Below are 16164 nucleotides of genomic sequence, written 5' to 3'. Positions count from 1 at the left end.
CCTATTGCCCCACAGGGTAACTGAAAGCCATAGATAATCATAAATAATAACATCAGGAAGAAATTATTTCCTGTGAGGGTGGTGAGGCACTGGAACAGGTTGCCCAGGGAAGTTGTGGATGCCCCATCCCTGGAAGTGTTCAAGGCCAGGCTGGATGGGGCTTTGAGCAACCTGGTCTAGTGGAAGGTGTCCCTGCACAGGGCAGGGGGTTGGAACTAGATGATCTTTAAGGTCCCTTCCAACCCGGACCATTCTGTGATTCTGTGATTTTTGTCTCTTTGGACCCCTGAATATCTGTGACTGAGTTCATCCAGTGTGGAAGAAGGTTCTTGAAAGGTTATACAGATGGGCAAAGACATCCCACTGACCTGGTATCACTGAAAACAGGACTGTTGTTCTGAACCCCTCTGTCACAGCACGAGCACTACCACTGACTGTCGTCTCCATGCCACATGGTACTTATTACTGTTCTTAAGTGCTGTGTTGAAAATTTGTACTTGTTTGAGTCCTCAGACACTTGTAAGGCATCAGGATATATTTATTTTCTCTGAATTAGATAATCTTAACAGAACCAACATTCTTGCTGGCCTCTCATCATGCACACCACATAACAGCAACCACTTCCAAATGGTGTGGTTTATTCAGTAGTTTTGCTTTTCAGTTATTTCCCTCTCATACTCATGTATTTGCAAGTCCTCAGTGCTCATCTCTGATTATTTCATATCTCAGATTTAGATATTTCCATTGAAAGCCTTTCACCCTGGTGGCTTTTCTGTTTAGATGACTTAGTGGAGGAGAATTCTGCAGCTCCCCTCAGGTGCAGCATATGCAGACAGCCCATTGCCGTTTTGTCCCATCCAAAACAAAGCTATTTGACCTGCCATGGTTGGCTTTCAGGCGTCTTGAAGATTTGAAATTTATTTTATGCAGCTGCTTGGTTCTGTGTGTGGGTTTTTTGCTTGGTTTTTTTTTTCTTCCTGTTTTGCTTTCAATTACATTTATGTATTAGACATTTGATGGTTCTTCTTCACTGTGAATAGGTAATTTCACTTGTGTAAGTCTGACTGCATTGCTTAACACAGAATTTCTACTGAGCTTGTTTACAGCTCCAGTTCAGCACCTTGCAAAAACGCTTTGAAAAACAACTAATGGTAATATGCTAATACCGTCCTGCCTGCCACTCTCTGTCCCCTCCCTGCAGAGCTGTTTATAGGGTGGGGATGATCAGCAGCAGGCTGGAGATATTACTGGTTACCGTGACTCAGCAAAGTGTTTCTCTCTTCGGTCTGTATTCCACTTCATACATTTGCAGAAGTGGACAAAGGCATCCTTCTGCATAGAAGAATCTTTTAATCTGAACAGTGGGTTTCTTTCCTTTTTTTTTTTTCTTTCTTTGTTTTTAAATTTAAAGTAAACAGTTCCTTAAAATGAGGAATGAAGAACTGAAAGTAAGCAGCTCAGGCAGGGCTGGAGTGGCTGCGTCTGAGCCACATGCTGTTCTGTTGCAGGAGGTTGTTGAATTTTATATGCTCTTAAAATTTTGCAAAAGCAAAGTGCTTTTCCAGTTAGCTAAAGAAAAGTGCTTTTTACTCTTAGTAAAGTTGGTGGGACTGGCCAGTTGCATTCCCTTTTCAGAGATAAGCACTTATCATCTGCCGTCACCCTTAAGAGAGGCAGCAGTGTTTTGGGGAGCTTCACCAAGACCAGTAAGCAGTGTATTCAGGATACAAGTATTTAAGCTGCATACCTTCAGGAGGACTTCCTGGTGGTGACAGATGATGAGTTGTTCTGCTCTTTCAAAGCCAGTGAGAGATTTGCTGCTGTTCTCCCAGGGGACCGTGCATCAGGCCCAAGGCTGAGCAGCCCTGCAAGGACTCAGAGATAAGTGACAAAGCCTCCGTCACTTGGAGGAGTTTGAATTGGGGTGAGTGACACTGTGCCTGTACCACAGGCAGGGAATAGCTGATCTCATGTGCTCTTTCCAGCATTGGATTCTGAGGAAAAAAAAACTGGTCTCACGGGGGAGCCTGTGAAATGTTTCAATGGAAGCAGGACTCCACTCTGCCTTGCTTTGGTTGAGGTGCTAATGGTATTTTTCCTCACCAATTGACCACCAAAACTGTTCTTGACATTCAAAGCAGCAGGGGACACAATTATCAGTCCTTATTCCCATCCATCAGAAAATACTGAAATACAACATTTCCCTCATTTTCCAAACACCTGTCCAGATCTGTTCAGAAAAATCTGAAAAGTGGTGTTCAGTGTGCCCTGTTACTTCTTTAACTGAAATATCTCCTTCCTCAGCATGATTCTGCTGTGGATTTGTGCATGTAAACATCACTGGGTATTTATCCCAATTACACTCTTTTTCTTTTTGAATACTTGCTGGGACAGTAGGTTTCATGATGGTCTCCTAGGTATCACTGAACAGCAGCAGGAAAATTCCCTGGGTTCTTCAAATTATCACAATGCCCAAAGCAGATTTGTCATGTACTGTTTTCAGAAAGCTTCTTGCAAGATTTTTTATGCAGGAAGATGGGGTAATATCGTTGAAAATAATATGGCACTTGGATCCAGCTTTAGGCATCATAATAAGTGAATTTCTTTTAGAATAGTACTGAATGCTATTTACTGCTCCCACAGGGAAAGTAAATATAGAGCAGCTCCATTCCTTTGGAAATTGGGTCACTTGTAAAGGGGAGGTATTCAGTTTATCCAATTTAATAATAAGTGTGAAGTCTCAGTTTAAGCACCTTAAATAGGTCCTTTGGGGACCTATTAAACCTGACAACTTAACCATGACAGATGCAGTTCCTGGTTCAAAAAGTTCCTGAACTGCTGATTCCTGGAAGCAGGGAAGGTATACGGAGAACAGTCAGCACATTTGCTTGTTCTTTATCCTGTTCCCTGGGCATCTGTTACTTGCCACTGTCAGAGAGGGGAATTTGAACTAGGTGGGCTTTTGTCTACTCAATATAGCCATTCTTATTTTAATAGAGCTTCAGAGCTGATAGAAGAACAGAGGTAGGATTTTGAGAAGATTTCACAAAAACTGGGAGCATAACATGGGATGTACGAGGTAAACGCGGTATAAATTAATGAAGAGGAGAAGGCACTCAAATAAGGCTGCATGAAAATGCATACTTTGGGTTATAACGTGCACAGTTACTTACAGGCAGTCTTGCCCTGAATTGTTCAGCTGTATAAATGTGTATCAGGCTGCTGTAGTATCCAACCAGTCTCAATCTGGCTGTGCAACCCTCTCTTTCCCTCCCATGCAGTCCAAGATTTGTGTCAGTATTTCTTTCTCGATGATAGGGCTGTGCCTGGCATGGCTCTGCTATGGGAGGGGGTGACCAAGTAGGTCACTAAGTTGTAACACACAGCTAAGGCAGGCAATAGCTCAGACGGAAAATTTCTCATTTAAAGTGCATCACCTGCTTGGTAAACCATCTTGTTATTTCATACTCTTTATTTCATTCTAGGGGCTGTTTTTGTTTTGACAAACAAGGTACATGCTCTCATCCTTCTCCAGGGGATGAAAAGCGCTGATCTCAGAGGTGCCAGTTGCCTCTGGAAAAGGCCAGAAAGCCCGTGCGTTTCAGTGGTTTGGCTGTAAGCTTGCTAGCATGAACTGCTGTGAAGGGCCACCAAGCCTCCTATCTTTGATTGAGGCCAACAGCAGATGTAAGAAAGAATGAAAACATGGGACAAGTGTAACCGGTAAATTCTCTCAGCCTCCAGCACTTTGCATCTGAGGGGTTTTATGAAACGGATGTGATTTTAGGCACAGCTGAAGACGGTTGTCGTCTCACAGGATGGGGGTTTCAGGCTGGGTAGAATACGAATGGGAAATCTTCCATTATATACATATAAACTTGGCACTGTTAAAATTGTTTGGGGAATTTGCTGTAACAGGAGTCAGTGCATTTTCTGAATGTGGTCTAGAGCTACATTATTATTTTTTTTTTCCTTTTTTCAGAAGGCTGCCAAGAAGTTGCAAGACATTGCAGAAAATCACGGAGAAACTTAGTTCTTCACATGGGCCTGGGTGTGTTTTTTTTTTTTTTTTCCTGTGAGAAGGTACAAGTATTTTCCAGATAGCTTTGCAAGTGACTTTCTGAACTTGATCAGAACTTGCTAAGCGTTAAGCTTGCCTCGCTGTGGGCAGCAGGTTTTGCCTTCTGTCTATTTTTAAAATGAGGTTTGTGGTGGGGAAACTGAAAAGCAGTTATCAAGTGTTTTTGCAAAACAGAGATGATGGTGACAGTGTGCCTTACAAACACCAGAGCTCCTGTTCATAGATATGCTGTCTGCTCCCCCTGACTGTTTTTGCATGGCATGCCCGTGACCGCTAAAACTGCTTAATGTGAAAAAGAACTGCTGGTAAAGCACTTAGGGGCTTGATTGCAAAATTAATTTGGCAAACAGAAAAAAGACTCGCGAAGGTCTTTGTTCCTTTTCTTTCCTTCCAGTTGGCTGTTCTCTGCTGTTTACTTTCTCGTTCTTGTTGACTAGGTCGTGATGGTTTTCTTCCTTGCCACTCCAAGCTCCCTGCTACCCCATGCCTTCCTTTGGTGCAGCTTCTGCCCGGCTTCCTACATCCCTTCTACTCTGACCACTTCTTTTTGGTCGAAGCCTCATGGTGGCCTTAGCTTCACTTTTGTTTTTCACTGCTTTCACTTTTCTGCCTGTCCTGCTCCACCCGCACACATTTCAACATTGGCAGTTCAGTCTCTGTGTCAAAGTGGTTATACCTTTTCATACTTTTTCTTTTTCAACTTGAATAAACTCTCTTACTTCTAGCTTGAGAAAAACCTTACAAGAATGACATTCTAAGCCTGAACTTGTATGCATTCTCCAGGACAATACAGGAAAAGTTCCTCTTTCAAAACCGAATATTTCTGTTATTTTTAAAACACAAAGACATTAGTGAAAACATTACTGAATGTCTTCAATAATTCAGAGAGAATCATGAAGTCGATTTACAATCTCACATACTGTATTCAAGTGTAAATAATGTTCACCGCAGTAAAAGCCAGCCATGTGAGGCAGTGAGTACGTGAAACATCCTCTTTTTTCCCGTCTTCTTTTGTTTAAAACTCTCTGAGGATTGGACCACATCACTAGATACAGTACTGTTGTTTTATTTAAAAAAAACTGAAAATGCTTTAAGAGATAAATGGAGACACATTCCGAAATATCATAGATTGAAGTTTGTCTTTTCCATTGCGTGTTTTCTGACTGTGGCTTTTGTTAGATTTTAAAGGATTGTATAAGAAGTTCCAGAGAGCCCTCCCATTTTGTTCCCATCCCTGCATTTCTTGAGGGCCTGGCACCCCTCTCAGGCTCTGGGAGAGCTCTGCCTGTGCAGGAGGTACCAGCCTTCCTCACGTCTACAACCCTTGTGTAAGCTTGGATTAGTGGGAGGTTGACAGGGTGTTGTGTTTCTTTGGCCTGACTTTTTGGCACGTTCAGAAGATGTCAACAATGAATATAATTATTTAAAAGATCTTTACTGATTTACTGTGTGAATCAAGGAGAGATTAATTTATGATATCTCATCTCCACACTCAGCTATTTCTTTTTAATCTCTGATAAGGAGTAACACTTCTGACTGGCACTGTTATTGTCCTCAGGCCTCAGGTTAATAAAACAGGAAATCCAATTTTAGCATGCCTTATCCCGGATCCAAACCACTAATGCTACTTTACACTGATAAGATTTATTGCAGATCAGGTAGAGTCTGACCAAACCACTCCAATGCTTTGCCTACATGACAGCCACAGGCTACCTCCCTTTGCTGTGTAAAGCCGGTATGAAAATGTGATTCTAAGAAAACGCTATCTTGAGTTAATTTGACTTAAGTGTGACTGTAATGACTACAGCTAATCTGGATCGAGTTTGCCCTGTGACATGATCTGGCAGTCCATAATGCAGGGACTCTCAGCGGCAGAGCCGTGAAGCTGAGCTCAAGGCCACCCAGCCTGGACGCGCTGCCTCCCCTCTCCAGGACGCCTGGAGCAGGGATCCAGCCCGCAGCAATGAGCTGTTGCCACCATGATTCCCTCTCCACAGGTCGTGAGGAACCAAAAGCGCTGGCAGCTGCCCGTAGAGAGGCACTTCTACTGCTTTCCTGTGTGAATTAGACCCACAGCTTTTTGGTGGCAGTGCTAAGCTGAGCCAGCTCTCAGTGTTCCCTGCGCTTTGGCTGTTTGCCTCTGCCGTCACTTGTCCTTTACAATTGGTTTTCTGGCCACACGGTATGGTGAAATAAGAATTCAGTTCTGTTAAATACTACATTTTTTTTTCATGGTGTGACAACCACAAGCAACAGGCTTGTGGTTAAAGATACCGAAGTTTCAGTTCATTAAGCAGCTGTACCTTTGGTGGCTGTTACACTGGGGTCCTCTCTGGAAATGGTTCCTTATTGCTGTGAGCAAATTCAGCTCGTGTTTGCAGGAGTTCTGACGTGATTGCTCTTGCAATGTCATTTCCTCTTGTCATTTCTTTGGGTCCTGAGCAAATCACAGGCAATACGCTGTATGCTGTTTGTTGACTGCTTTGTCAAAGGCTGGACAAAGAGAGGTGAAAGGTGGTTGAGCTGGGGCTAAATTGTTTTCTGGAGGTTTCCATCTTCTCTTCTTCCCGTACTGTTACCTGGGCATGTGGTGTAGACTAGATACCTCACTTCAGGGTGGTTGAGGTGAGGTGAGATTGAATTCATCTTCATACTTGGTCTGCAAGTGGGGTTCATGCCCCAAAAGTCTATAGGGAGAAAATAGTTCACGCTTATTTATAATGGTTACAATCAAGGCCCAACCTCAGGTCTTTGAAATACTTTTAATTGCCATGTCACAGCCTCCCAAGGGTCACGGGGACAGAAATACTGGCCAGAAAGAGGCAGATGACAAATATTAGCTGTTCCATAGCGGGCAGATATATGCACTGAAAGGAAAATGGGGCATTTGGACCTGCTAGGTGTAAATCGCATTTGTTAATGCATGCCCATTAGGCTGACGCTATTAATTGCAGCGATAATCAGCACATCAGTATTCTGCATTTTCTGAAGAAAATTTGGTACCAGTATTTGAACTAATTTGCACTTCATTCTTAGTAAGATTGGTATTATTTACCTGTTTTTGAAAAGCTGATGAAATGAATTTAGCCTCAAGCCTACTTTAATTGAGAGGAGCAAAATACATTTTTTTTAATAAGTAAGCATCCTGAAATTACTGATTAAAGACTGATTTAATTTTCCATCCTAGTGCAGTTCTTCAGTCTAAGTCCAATACAATTTCACAGTTTATTCATGCTGAGCTCAGCATAAAATATTTTATACTTTTTTTGTGAAATCACCTCAGACTTTTACAAACCCATTATACTAATTACCTTTTTAATGATTACAACTGAAGGAAATGGGTGTACTTACAGGGTCCAGGGAACGCTGTATGAAAGAGAATAATACTATCCTCAGAATTTCATGAGTGGATTTTGTTTCTAAGCTAGTAGACAATTCATCCCAATTTCTGAATCACATAGTGTGAAATCCTATAGTAAATGGTGGAAATTTATAAGAAAAATTGAAAAATTAAAGAATCACACTCACTGGAAAGTGAAGTTCCAAAAGTCTTGTTTGATTACATCCATTTCAGTGGCCAGATTTGTTGAAAGAGCCAGGTTTTAAGAGGATGGCAGGGAGGGTCAGAACACTGAAGACAACTCCAGCAAAGTGAAGGGGAAGCCTTGGAGATAGAGGTTCCTCTGCTGCTGTTTCTTTCAAGCTCTGTCCTTTAAGTAACTGATGGGGTATTCCAGGGGACACAAAGCCAAGGCCATGTGCATTTTTTTTTAATTCTTGTTTGGCTGACAGGCTGCAATGGGCCCTAACAACGGTGAAAAGCTGTTCTTCCTTGGGAAAAACAGAAGGAAGGCACAGCCCCAGTGTCACCGCTTCTTGTCCTCAGGGGCTAGACTAGTGGAACCCCCTGCAGGTGGGGTCTCAAGGAGACCTGCCCTCCCGGCATCTCTGCTTGGTGACATGGTGAGCACTGATCCAGTTTGCTTGTGTAGCTGAGTCCTGCCTGGCAGGGATCTAGCGAAGGAAATCCGATTTTGCTAAGAAGCAGCTCACCAGTAAAGCCTGACTCAGAGCTAGGGAATAAATTGGGGCAGAAAAGAAGAGGTGATGGTAGTGCAGCAGCTCCCCTGCCGCTCTGCAGGGGATACAGCTCACGATAAAGTGAGCTGAATTTAGATAGAAGATACTGCATGAAAATAAATGAATGAATGAATTAATAAAACCCTAGGGTTGATGCACATGGATTGGGATAAGCAATGGGGTATCTTGAAAATGTAGCTTGTGAAGTGTCACTTACACATCTCTTCTCTAAAGGATGACCACGTCTTCCCCCAGTCCCTAACAGAGAACGTAGCAGCTGGGAGGAGAGGCAGCATCAGCCACCAGATCATGTTTGGAAGGGAAGCAGGGAGGAGTAATTGTAATTAGGAGCTGAAAGCAAATGTGTGCCACTTACTAATAGTTTAGGGAGGGCAAGGGGGACATAAAGAGTGACTTGCTGTGGAAGTCAAACTTTTCTCTCACCACTTAAAGCAGATATAAGAACAGTAAAGCAAAGAAAGTTGTGTATAAATCAGAGCATTTCACACCACGGCCCCACTCACCTTGTTAACACAGGCGTAGGACATCAGGTGCTGAGCCAGGGTTACCGCTCTTGCCCCTGCAGCAGCTACACCCAGCTACCCCTCGCCATCTCCAGGCAACAGAAAACCCCACTCCGACTCTCTACTGAATTATGACAAATCACCAGGCTGTTGAATAGTAATATTATTTTTGAGCAGCATGTGGGAAAAATTTGTTGACATGCAATGACAATTCCCTTCAAAGATGAATCTGCGATGGAAAAAATGTGAGCAAGGTAGGATTTGTAGTTCTGTTGGTCTTATGCCAAAAAAAAAGAGACTTCATGATATTTCACGGCTGTTAGCATTAATACCTGTGCAACAACCATATCATTACTGCACATAATGGAAGGAATGCAATGGATGCAGATTAGGACACAAGTATAGCTATTATAATACATTAATGTGTTCTGTAGTGATAAAGGAATTTAAGAAGACACCGTGAGTGGCTGTTTGCTTGTCAGTGATACATTATGCATTCCCCTTCAATAATGGAAGTGATGTAGAAATATCTCAGCAGGATGATGAGGTTGCAGGCAGAAAACAATTGCAGTTGCTTCGGAAAGGTGAAAAGTAACAGATGCTTTAACGTCCCTCGGGAACACATCTGATGGATGCAGCTGCAGTGTTGTTGTATTAATGGCTTCAGTTTCCTCATCGCTGACGCTTGCGAGATAGTATCAGCTAGACAGTCCTCTGTATTTTAAGAAGTCATGAGAAAATAAGCTGTCATCCTCAGAGCGTTGTGACACTGCTGGCATTATCAGAGCAAGCCTGCCTCAGTTACTGAGTCCCACCACCTAGACAACAAAACTGAAATCAAGGTAATAATTGCCCCCCAAAGCCATTTTTTTTCCTGAACACTGACAGTTTCTTCAGCTAGCAAAAAATGACAGATGATGTTTATTTTCTGATTATACTTTGAATTTTTTCATTTTCTAAAATACTGACTATAAACTTTTTTCCCTGCTGATGCAAATGTACAACACTGAATGTGATCAAATTTGCTCCAATTTGCATAAAAGCAATAACAATGCATAGCTTTCAGCCATGACTATGCTGTACGTTTCTGCACAATAAATCTTCCTCCCTCCCACCCTGTTTTCATGCTGATGAACTTCCCTGAATGCCATGCAACATCACACAACCTGTAAAATGGCTATTAGGGAGCACAGATTGTCATTTCAGCCATGCCTTATGGGGGACGGGGATGGTAGTAGGTGGCAGTATTTGATTTTGCAGCTCTCATAATATCCTATCTTACCTATCCCCTTGAGGCTATTATTATTGTCTGAAGTTATCTGCAGGCAGCCTGATACTGGTTGTAAGTAGACAGCTCAGAGATTTTTTTTTGTGCTTTCATGCTTTGAAGCTTTGGTTGAGAAAGCTCTCCTTTTATTCATCTTTTCCCTCAAAGCTGTTGTCAGCTATCATTTGCAGTTCTTTGGTTTGATGGGACAGTGCAAAGGAACACTCCAGCCTTATCTTCCCATGGCTTGGACTGCAGTCCTAACACGCTGGAGGCGATATATTTCCATTAGCATCTCATTGTATCCTTTTCCTTCTGGCGTTCCTGATGCTTAATGACCAAGGCAGTGGTACTGTGCAGGATTCCTTGCTGGACTCTGTCTGTCTCTCTGCCCTGACCACCAGCACTTCTCCTGTGGTAAATGCTACGAAGTGATGCCCAGCTGCTGAGCACCTTAAACAGGGTGAGGTAGGTTGTGCCAAGATATCTGTGTGTAAGAAAAAGACCTTCTTCGCCCTTCTGACCCACACATCTTTTGTGCCCTCTGTGCATCTTCTGTATCCAGCTGCAGCCTCTGCATTGGGGGTAGATGATACAAATGTAAGGAAACTCAAAACTAGTCCATGCAGGGCACACAAATCAGGGCACAAAGCCAGCATCCTGGGTATCAGCACCTGGTCACTGGGTATTAGTTGAGTGTCACTGCCTTACATCTCCCTGTGATTTACAGGAGGCACTGGCCTGTGCTCTACTGTTGGAGCTATACCAGTGAATGTATTCAGCAGCTGTCTGGGTACAGCAATATGTACAGCTCACTAATGCCCCTAGCAATTTGCTTCCCAAAAAATCCCTATCTGCTTTCAGAAGGAAAAATCTAGGTACAAATCAGAGCTGGCATCACCGGGTGATCTGAGATCTGCTGTCATCTTTGCCAAACTTTTCCTGTTTAATAGTGGGGAAAACAGGCAGGCTAATACTTTATATTTGAATTTTAATATTAAATTATTTATACGTACTATTTTCTGTTGTGGGTGCCCGAAGTGAACTGTATGTATAAATCCCTTTGATTTGACATTTGGTGTCTGTCAATGCTGGGAATATAGTGGGTGTTATAACTTTTAGTGTAGACATCAGAAGTTGCTTCAGGTCACATCCTTTCTACTTCAGGATTTCCCCTTGAATAACATGAACGTGGTGATACTCTTTTGGTACAAGGAATACGAGGCAAGTTCAATGGGGCCAAATGCTGTTGTAGATTAAGAACTTAGAACTGCCACCAAAACAGATGGAGAATCATGCAAGAGGACGATTGCCTTCAATTCTTGTCAATTGACAGGAGATTTTTAGCTGTCAAGTCATAAAGAGCAAAGTATAGTCTCATCATCCTATGATTTCCTGTATAATTGTTAGAGAATAATTTTCCCTGCTTTACGGTATCTGTTTTACGAGTAATTGTTTTATTTCTGCCTACCAAAAGTCACTTACTGTGGGTTTTGTCTTCTTGTATGGTGTGGATTGCAGCCACAGTCTAAAAGTTTCCTTTTAAAGGAAACTATAATGTCCCAATCTGCTTTTTTGGCTTTATGTCATTTATAGACAAAATGAACAGGATCAAACTACAGCTTGAAGAATCATGGCATTTTTAGCTAAGGAAATGTTCTTGATGAAAACCCAGATTTTATTAGTGATACTACAATTAAATAAGCCATTATCAACTTCCTACAGATCTTCTAAGAGCAGCTCTCTTTCATTCTGGAGCCCAAATTACGGAAGCAATCTTCATAAAGGCCACTTCCCCAGCTATAGCGCCTGCTGTGATATGATTCATGCCTTTTGTCTTCTGCTTGGAATTTGGGGATGTTTATGAAAGACTGTTATAAATACTGCATCTAATTCCTCTTTTCACAAGATGCTTTATTCACAAGGCAAAAAAAAAAAAAAAAGAAAATTGCATCACATATGTACGTCATATCATTTCCATTCCCATTGCCATCTGGCACTATTCTTGTTGCCTCCTTCATATACATACTGAAAGGATGTGAGACCAGTGTCAGACAGACACGTTTCAGTACTACAGCTGGTAATTTAATGGTGCACAGGCATGTTTGTTGCAGTGGATCTCTGAATGAGTATATGAAGGCTGGAGGTGGAATAATACATGCTCAGAAGCAGAAGGAGAAGTAATGCATAAGAATCTCACTTTCTGCGCTGTGCATTACTAGTGATCTTACACAAAAATTGTGAAGGTGAGCAGTAGAAACGTCTCAGCTCTTTTTATACTGTTCATATTTTCATTTTCAATGGGAAATGGCAGAATCATCTATGCTTGGAAAGCACCGGGCTGTTGATTTGCCCTAAACTGTTGTCTAAAAACATGGGTCAGATCCTTTTGGCATGGCGGCTTCCTTGGGACAGTGACCACCATGGTATGTCAGTACGCTCCTCCTTACAGTAGGGTCCTTTCTCAAAGAAAAGAGAGTTTGCAAAGGCCGAGAAAAAAGGATGGATCATCACTGCAGACCCACTGCTTTCATCACGACTCCTTAAGGTGAAGGATGACGACAAAGGTTGCATTTATATTCAAAGCATAATGTGAACCATTATGCTGATATGTGACAAAATTACTGGTTATGAAATTCAGATGGGCTTACAGGTCACAAAGCAACTGTGGTCGTGTGACTGGGGAAAGGGATGATTTTTGAAGTCAGAGATTTCACGTCTGTGCAAAACACTTATTTGAAAAGCTGGAGAAATAATCTGGCTATGGATTCAAACACAGAGCTGATCCTTCTATAAGGTATACCTAGTTATAGGTAACGCTACTGTCATCTCTCTTCTCTGTCCGCCCTAGAGTCAGCGCTAGCCTGGCTTTTAGCAGCTCTGGCAGAGGTGGACATGCAGAAATGGTTGTCAGCGGACACATGCAGTGGTTCATGGTCTGTGTTTGCTGCCTTAGCTTCTGCCTCCCCGGCTGGCCTGGGGCTCCACAGCGCTGACTTAGGAAGGCAATTCAGCCATACCCTAACAGCACCCAGGAGTGCACATGCGTGGCCAAAGCCTGGGAAAGGGTGTTTTGAAGACCCAATAACTCTCTCAGCACCGCTGAGCTGAGCACAGCTCAGAATTGCTGTGGGGCGCTCGCTGGTTGGAAGAGCAACGTTCGCCGGCTCCCGAGGAGTGAAGCTTCTTTAAGCAAGCAAGATGGAACTGCAGCTCTCGAGCCTGCAGGTGAACAAGCCCCACCAAACAGCGCTATGGATGGAGCATAAAACCAAAGCACTGTGTGGCGTTTTGTGTTTTATTGCGATTTTCTTGTCCTCCAGCTGAATAAAGGATTAGGTGGATTATTACACATCCTATTTTGTGGTCTGGCGTTAAGTCATTAAAGTGATTTATTTTTGCAAAGAGTAATTTTTAATCAACTGAGTTACAAATTAACCAAACTGCAGGAAACAAAACAATAACTTTTGAATTATTCATATTTAATGAGCCAAAGGCTGGATTCTCATCTCGGTAGCTCTGTTTTTTGCCCTGAAACCCTGAAGAAGAACATGAGATGCCAGCACGCCCGACTGTGGCTCTGGGGTTCCTCTGTCTGACATGTCAGTCCCGATGCACAGGACAGATACTGCGGGAGAAACAAAGGCTGAATAATTCCAGGAAAACAAAATATAGTAAATGTGTCACAGTGAACTGCATGACCCTGATGTCCTTAAAGCAGAGTTTGGTATTATCAGCTATAAATGAAAAATTAGTGGAATTAGTCGAACTTGAGGAAGTGCTTCCGGAGAGTTCGTCGAGTTCAGCTCCTTCGGCTGCAGACTCCTGAGGTGAACGACGCCAGATTTTGAGTGCCGCCCTGACAGCGGCTGTGTGGGCATCTCAGGACAAGGTCTGCTTCTGTGAGGAATGAAACCCTCTCTGACAGCACCTGGTGTTCACCACTGGTCATCGAGGGCGCGCTGACGACTGATTTACAGCAGAGTCCCGTTTCTAGAGGGCTGGAGTTAGATTCATTGATTTCCCAACTGTAAAACAAACTTTCTGTTCATCAACACTGATGTGATTAGGAGCAGGAGCAATAAGGTCTGTCTAATCCAGAGCAAAGACATTTCCATCCCTGAAGCTGCCTGTCAGTAACAGTTTCCCATGAACGGGATAACATAATCTATATGCAAAAGCCAATTCCTAACCTCTATTCTGCAGGCATTCCAAAGCTTCTCCTTTTCGAAATGACTTTAAAGCATTAACAGGCGCATCGTTTCAAATAGGGCAGGAAAACTGAAAGCTCCCACTGGTAAAATAAAGACAGCTGAATAGAGTCTCTTGCTCTGAATGGCTTTTAAGAGCGATGTTTTCCCTTGATTTATGAAGGGAAAACTGAGAGCGGCTTTCGACCCAGGTGATGCAACACCGCCTCCCACTGCTGCATCCCGCTCCTCTGAAACCTCGGCCGCTGGTGCTTCAGTGGGAAGGGAACGGGGCACAACAGATGGATCCTGGGACCTGCCTCATTTTTCTTCTTCGCTTTTGATTCAACATCTTCACACACCTATATTTACATCCTCGTGCCGGGCATAAGACTAAACACTGCTTGTGATCTTCAGAGCACTTGTTTAAACTGCCATCTCCCCTTGTGGAGAGGGAATTTCAGGGAGAAAAGAAATTCAAATTAAAAATCTCCCAGGGACAGTACAGGGTGGTGTTTCTTTATTCTTTCTCATCAAATGACCGCTTGATCTCCTGGGAGAGCACACACATGGACCAGCCTCCACACTGCTGACGACAGTTTTCATATACAAACAAAAAACTATCAGGCCACACATAGGATATTTGTTTTTTCACTTTAAATAGCCAGTATTTTGTATCTTTTCATGCATAAGAATGCATACGTACATTTTAAAATGTGTCTTTGCCACCATTTCACTGACCAAAACTTGAGGCTGTGGCAAACCAGAGGCTGAGAGGAAGGACCCTCCTGTACCAGCAGGTTGCTGGAAGGGCTTTCCATGCCCTGTAGCAGCACAGTGGCTCACTGGGCGTTACTTGTTTTTCCAAACTGAGGGCTTTCCTGGCCCCCTGGCAGGCTGCCTGACTTCCCATGGCAAGTACAGATGTGTAACCGCTTGCCTCCACTTCCCAGGACAGCCTTTTCCTCCCCCAGAGATCATCCCAGAGATGGGAAGACACCAAATGCACTTTTGTACTCCAGCATTGGCCAGAGTCCATCTGAACAGGGATTTCTGTTCTCCAGCAAGGGTTTGATAGAACCAATTGGGAGATATCCCACTCTGACATTTCACAGTTTTCTTCTGACCTACCTAGGCTGCAGCAAGCAAATCCCAAAATCTTGTGCTAAGTTTCGTAAACTCTCACAGTTTTTGATATCTAAGGGGATTTTGGGTTTAAGATTGCCGATTCAAGAGTATTAATGTAAGATTGTTGTTCAGTGACCATGTTACACCATGTGTCAGGCTCCTGCAGCGTCCTGGTCTCAGGGTTCGGCTGCAGCTGGGGACACGCTGCTGCTCCGCTCTCCCAAACCCACCCAGCCCCTGGGCAGGTGGCAGCAGGAGAACAAGCCTTACAAAACCTGACCTTGGATTCCCTACTTGCTAATCACTCAAACAGGTTTAACTTGTTTTGTAAGATAAAGATTCTTTAATTTTTTAAAGAAGAAGCACCCAGAGTTACTTTAGCTATTTCCTACCTCTCCTATGACAAAAATCAGTGTTCTTTAGTCAAGCAGCTGCGTATCAGCTGGCCGCCTTTTCTAGCTGAAAATCGCAGTGCTTTTACATGGTTTGGGTTGGAGTCTGGTATTTCAATCCTGGAAGACTGTAAAATTTGAGCATATTCCCCCTGACAACCTCTGGTTTTCTTTTGATTTCATAGGTGAGTTTCCAGTGACATGCAAGATTTAATCCCTTGTGTCTGGTCTTTCTTTGATGAGGCTGCCTGTTCCTTTGATCCAGCGGGATGCTATTTTTTTCCTGGCAGTCAACAACGTAACACTCATGAATCAGTTTTGAAACTATCCAGTGTCATGTCAGAGAGAGGCTTCAATAACCAAACAGTTGGAAAAGATAAATTTGTGACTTGCATTATTTTTTCCAGCCTCCTCATAACACATCCAGAGAAATTCTGCCTTTTTCTGCCTTCAATTCTCCCATCATAAGGGACAGCAAAATGAAACGTGCAGCTGATTTGTA

The 16164-nt window shown here is 43.0% G+C and overlaps 1 long non-coding RNA gene across 1 annotated transcript; it reads left to right on the top strand.

The window, feature by feature from the left end:
- Positions 1-716: 716 nt before the first annotated feature.
- LOC141735537 (uncharacterized) lies at positions 717-14431 on the top strand. The gene is made up of 4 exons (XR_012584775.1): positions 717-1924; positions 3486-3723; positions 3983-10420; positions 11678-14431. It is a non-coding gene; the product is annotated as an uncharacterized LOC141735537 (long non-coding RNA).
- Positions 14432-16164: the final 1733 nt, after the last annotated feature.

This window comes from Larus michahellis, chromosome 1 (genome assembly GCF_964199755.1).
Source record: "Larus michahellis chromosome 1, bLarMic1.1, whole genome shotgun sequence".
Lineage (NCBI taxonomy): Eukaryota > Metazoa > Chordata > Aves > Charadriiformes > Laridae > Larus > Larus michahellis.
This window is presented reverse-complemented; position numbering and strand designations above follow the sequence as displayed.